The sequence below is a fragment of the Chenopodium album genome, chromosome 4, assembly GCF_948465745.1.
Source record: "Chenopodium album chromosome 4, dcCheAlbu1.1, whole genome shotgun sequence".
Classification (NCBI taxonomy): Eukaryota; Viridiplantae; Streptophyta; class Magnoliopsida; order Caryophyllales; family Amaranthaceae; genus Chenopodium; species Chenopodium album.
Window position 1 is genome coordinate 42962793 of NC_137837.1, and position 5912 is coordinate 42968704.

The following is a 5912-nucleotide window of genomic DNA, read 5'->3' on the forward strand; positions in this document are numbered from 1 at the left end:
TAGATTAGGCCTATCTTTTATGCATGAGTTTGACAATATTGATTCAAGAATCGAGAGATGAGAATTAATGTTTAGGTCTAGTTTCAATAGGCAAGTTAATTTATAAATGGTTAAGTCAAGATTCGAGAGATGAGATTTAATACCGGTAAATTAATTGTGTGATTGTAATACGTAGCGAGAGCCCTTTACAATCTGGTTAATTGATGCATTGATGATTGACTATTATTGATTATTGGTATTGCATGATGATATCTTATTGGATTGTTTTAATGTTTTACAATTGCGGCTTGTAAAAGTATAGCAATATTAAATTGATGAATCGAGCAGATGTTAATTTGATATTAAAGGCTATTTTCAATAAGAACTTAGATCTAGTAAATTGCGAGAGCCTGTTAGATCTATGTTCATTAACAAATTGCGAGAGCCTGTTAATCATGTTATTTGTGCAATGTCAATGATTGATTACTATGTTTTACCCTGGAATATTATTTATTGGTGAACCTATGCCCTAGATCCTTTCATATATTGTTTTCTTCCTATTCTCAACCTTAGTAGTTTAGTTTCTTGCTTAATTATAAATATTGGTTACTTAAATAATTTAGATTATAATAATTAATTAGGAGTAAAAAGACTTGTTTCCCTGTGGAGATCGACCATACTTTCCTATCTACCTTAGTTAGTGATTTAGGTAATTATTTTTTATTAGGGGATACGACTTTACCCTGTCAAAATTTGGCGCCGTTGCTGGGGAAACGGTTTTATTTTTATTTCTGATTGTTTTTGTAGTCCAGATTATTTCCCTTTTTGTCTCAGAGAGCGTTAGTTCTCTAAGAAAAATCTCATATTTGCTTCTAGTTTTTGTTTATGCCCAGGTGTTCCAGATCAGGTTACATCCCATTCGATCCTGAGATCGAACGTTCCTTCCATAGACCGAAAAATCTCTACAAGCAAATCCTGGCAGATTCTGGTGATAATAATAATAATCACCGCGATCCTCCAACTGATTCTAGTGATTTAGAGGCATCATCAGACGCAGAATCAGAGATGACGGCTCCAAAGAAGCTTAGTGATTATTCACAACCAAAGCTTACGGATTTTCCACATCTCACCCCTCCTCCTGCTCTTGATGGGGTTCAATTCGAAATCAAACCTCAATTTATAACGATGATAGAGAGGAAGCAATTCAGTGGAGCCAAGGGTGAAGACCCGAATCTTCACATTGCCGACTATTGTCAATATTGCAACACCATCAGGCAAGCCGGGGTCACTCAAGACCAAATCAGGGAGATTCTTTTTCCCTTCTCTTTAACTGGAAAAGCTAAATTGTGGTTTAATGGCTTAAATAGAACTACACTTGGTATAACTGACTGGGAAACTCTTGTTTTGAATTTCTATAACAAGTATTATCCTGTAGAGAGAACAACAGTACTACGGAGTGCGATTCAGAACTTTGCCCAAGAAGCCGATGAGTCTTTATATGAGGCTTGGGAGAGGTTCAAGGACTTACAAAGAGAATGCCCTCACCATAATTTAGCACAATGGCAGTTAATCCAAGCCTTTTATAACGGCATTGGAAATTCCTCTAGAATAATCTTAGACTCTGCAGCTAGTGGGAGATTTATGAATCTTAATGTTGATGATGCATGTCAGGTTATTGAAGATATGGCGATACACAATTCCCAATATGGGAATCCCAGAGGATTTGCTAACAAGGGGAAGCATAGTGTCGACTCTGTATCCTTTTTGCAAGCTCAACTGACCTCTATTTGCCAAAAATTAGATAATCTGAGTACTGCTAATGTAGCCAATGTTTCTGCAATTAATAATAATTCTAATGACGCTTTCTGTGAAAATTGTGGTATTGTAGGTCATTGGGAGCAGGATTGCAGGAGTTCCGTGGAGCAAGTTAATGCCTTCCAAGCTTATAGGCAGAATAACCCATACTCCAACACTTAATATCCTGGGTATCGGAATCATCCATACCTTTCCTACCGGAGCACTAATGTTCAAAATCCACCACCACAAGAACCACAGGCGCCACAACAACAGCAGCAGAAATATTATCATCCCAATGCTAGCCAGAAGAATCAACCACAACAACCCCCCTCATCTTCCGACCCTTCTCTGGCGGAAATTAGAGCAATGTTGGTCAATATGCAAAAGCACATGGAGAGCAGAGATGCGACAATTGATCAAATTCTAGCGCATAATAAAATTGTAGATAATCAAATTGCGCAACTCTCCGCTACTCTACAAGCTCGCCAACAGGGAGCCTTGCCGGCACAGCCTACAAGGCCTACGGATCAAGCATTTGCAATTACTCTAAGGAGTGGTTCGAACTATGAAGGGCCCTCTATGCCCAGAGTTGATGAACCTGTTTTATTAAATACTGCTAATCTTGATTCCATTAAACCAAACAATGTAGTTGATAGCCCTGCAGGGCTAAAGGATAATACTAACATATCTAATTCTACATTGCAGGGTACAACTCCAGAGAAGGTGGCTACTCCAGACAAGAATAAGAATGCTCCAAAGCCAATCATCAAACTTCCTTTCCCCAATCGTCAATTGAAGACAAACTTGGATAAGCAGTTTGGTAAGTTCCTGGAGGTGGTTAAAGATTTGAAGGTAACAGCTCCCTTTACTGAATTGATCACACAAATCCCCTCATATGAAAAATTTATGAAAGAAATTTTGACGAGAAAAAGGTCTATTAGTGAGGTAGAGACAGTAGCTTTCACTGCAGAGTGTAGTGTCGTACTTCAAAATAAGTCTCCACCTAAATTAAAAGATCCGGGTAGTTTTTCTATCCCTTGTCATATTGGCAATCTCTTGATTGATAATGCATTATGTGATTTGGGTGCTAGTGTTAGCGTCATGCCATTATCTGTGTGTTCTAAGTTGAATATGGGTAAGTTAAAAGCTACCAATTAAACTCTACAAATGGCCGACCGTTCTTTCAAATACCCCTTAGGTGTTTTAGAGGATGTCCCCATTAGAGTAGGTAAATTTTATATACCTGTGGATTTTGTTGTTCTTGATATGGCTGAGGATATGCAAACCCCAATTATTTTGGGTAGACCATTCCTTAACACTGCAGGAGCAGTCATAGATGTAAGAAGTGGTAAGTTAACACTATCAGTAGGGGACGATAAAGTGGTCTTTAATCTGAATAATGCCCCTAAAGCTCCATGACTGAGGAGAAATGTTTCATTGTTAATGTGGTTGTAAATTATTCTAATAAGCCCCAAGCTCTTGAAAAAGATCCCTTGGAGGCGGTATCTTGTGTTGCATCTTTTTCAGATGAGATAGACAAATGGCAGAAGAAAGTCGATGCAATAGAAAGAGCACTCTACAATGTTGGTCTTGGTTTCGAGGATGAACAAGTGGAACCGATCGAGCAAGTTGTGCGAATCGAGCCTACGGTAAGTGTTCCACCAGATCGAGTTGCAAGTGTTGAACGCAATGACAATTTGAAGCACCATTCGATCGAAGAAGGGTTTTTAGTGCGTAGCATTGAAGATCCCCCAGTCCAAGTCAAGGAGGATCCACCAAATAAGGCGACTTGGCGTCCCACAGGTTATGTTAGGAAGCCGCATCGCAGCCTAAACATCGCTAGACCGGGTGAGAAACCACCCGATCAAGCGTTAGGCCAAGGGTCCTAGAAATTGTACTTGGTAAGAAGGTCGTGCGGGACCTAGATAAACCAGCGCTTTGCGGGAGGCAACCCGTATTTTTAATGTTTTTTAGTCTAGTTTTTCTTTTCTTTTTCTTATGAGAGGAGAGATGAGGGAATTTAATGACCTTTATGAGTGTTTGTACAGGATTGAAGGAAAAGAGTTAGCCAAATTTTGGAGAAAAGAAGAAAAATAAAGTTCGCCGATTTAGTCTCGGGCCCGACCGGGCGAAGCTCGCCCGATCGGGCGCGAGAGCAAGGGTCTGAAAATAAGACATTTCGCCCGACCGGGCGCGAAACTTGACGTTTACGGACTTAATTGTCCGCCCGATCGGGCAAGCCTCGCCCGACTGGGCGCGAGAAGGGTGAAAATTTAGAGTTAAAAACCGCCCGATCGGGCGAATGGCGCCCGACCGGGCGCGAGAGCTAGAAGATATTTTGGTCGTCAGATCACCCGACCGGGCGCGAACATAAGGTAAGTTAGATCGCCCGACCGGGCGAAGTCCGCCCGACCGGGCGCGAGAACCAGTACGCGAATTATCCTGATCGCCCGGCCGGGCGACCCATCGCCCGACCGGGCGCGAGCACATCCGCCCTCTTCTTCTTCTTTCTTTCTCCATTTCTTCTTTCCTCCATTACTTTCTCTCTCTAAAACTCAAAATTTTCTCTAACTTCTCTCTAAGATTTCTCCTTCATTTCTTATCCAAATTCAAAACTCTTTACATATTTGTGATCCTCTCTTCACCCTCTTCACTTTCATACAAAAATTTTTCATTTTTAATTCGATAAATTTTCAACCCATTTCTTCTACATGGCTTCAAAGAGGGCAAGATCCATTTTTGGTAGGAGCGCCAGTTCGAGGGAGGAATACGACCCAGACTTGCAGCTCCTGTATTGGCCGACGATCCGGATCGTGAGCCGGGAACAAAAAGAACGATTGGAGCATTTGGTCGGTCGTGAGGTAATTCCTTCTCGGTGGTTACACCACCCTACCTTAGAATCATATGGTTTGTTTGATTTTGTTAAACAATTTTTGAATGATATTGGCATGAGAAAATTTGTTGACATGCATTATCCTACATACCGAGAACTCACCTGTGAATTCCTGTCCACTTTTCATGTTGTTAGTAATAGGAATGGGCCTAATTTATTTTTCAGGTTAAATAATAGAAATATTAGTTTAACTTTTGTTGAATTTTGTAAAAAATTTTAATGAAATTCTGAATTATCTCACCAGTGGCATGCAGACTATAAAATGGGTGATTTATATTATGTTTTGACTGGTTTACCTGCCCCCGACCCCCAACATGCTAGTACCAAACCTATTCACCACCCTGTCCCGAAAATCTGGCAAAGATTTGCGGGTTTGTGTTTTTTAGGTAGGGCTGAGCCTCATAACGCTCAAACCAACGAACTAGCTATCATAGGACACTATGTATACGGGTTCGGGAAATTAAACATAGGCAGGTTTATAGTTCACCACTTGAGTCGGCATGCCACAGCCAGCACCACTTCCAAGTCCCCTATCCGTTTAGGTGGCCTTATCACTCGAATAGCGGTGAAAAAGGTCGGTTTTGTAGTAGACGGACCCCACCAGCTGACCAACTGCGGACCAGATACCTACATGACTGCTAGGTATTTTGAGGATGTGGGGTGGGTTAGACCGGATAGCGAGCAGACACCCTTTTGGTGTATCCGGACTGGGAACGAGCAACCTTTGCCCATTTTTCCCCTACCCAGTCCAGACTTGACCGCCTTTCCCCCAGGGCAACTTTCTTACACTTACGATGCTTTAGTTGCCAACGCTAGGGGGCAGCCACCACCAGTTCCACCACCCCAGCCTCAGCCCGAGGTGGCTTTCTCTCCACCTCGTATGTCCCATTCCGTCCCTCATGTTGACTCTGACCCAGTTTGGGATCTTCAGAGTATAGGTCAGGCCCTAGGACGTATCGAGCATTCGCATACTAACCTTAGGAGGATGGTGGGCTCTATTGACCAGAGGTTAGGGTACCTAGAGAGGAACCAGGGTAGAGCTCTCTACCCTATGTACGATGATTATGCTCGTCAGGGCAACATTCCCGACGACGCTATTCACCCTGACTGGTTTTAGCCTCCACCCAAGGGATACGATAGGGATCCCACTGGCCGTGGTATTTACACTAACTATTCTTCCTTTTTCGGGTACTGGCAGGACATTCCTTTCGGGGGACCGGCGGGGGGGAGTTTTCACGCTGAT

At 42.3% G+C, this 5912-nt stretch overlaps 1 non-coding gene across 1 annotated transcript; it reads right to left on the minus strand.

Annotated features, from left to right (window-relative positions):
* Positions 1-1425: 1425 nt before the first annotated feature.
* On the minus strand, positions 1426-1532 carry LOC145629598 (small nucleolar RNA R71). The gene has a single exon (XR_014111762.1). It is a non-coding gene; the product is annotated as a small nucleolar RNA R71 (small nucleolar RNA).
* Positions 1533-5912: the final 4380 nt, after the last annotated feature.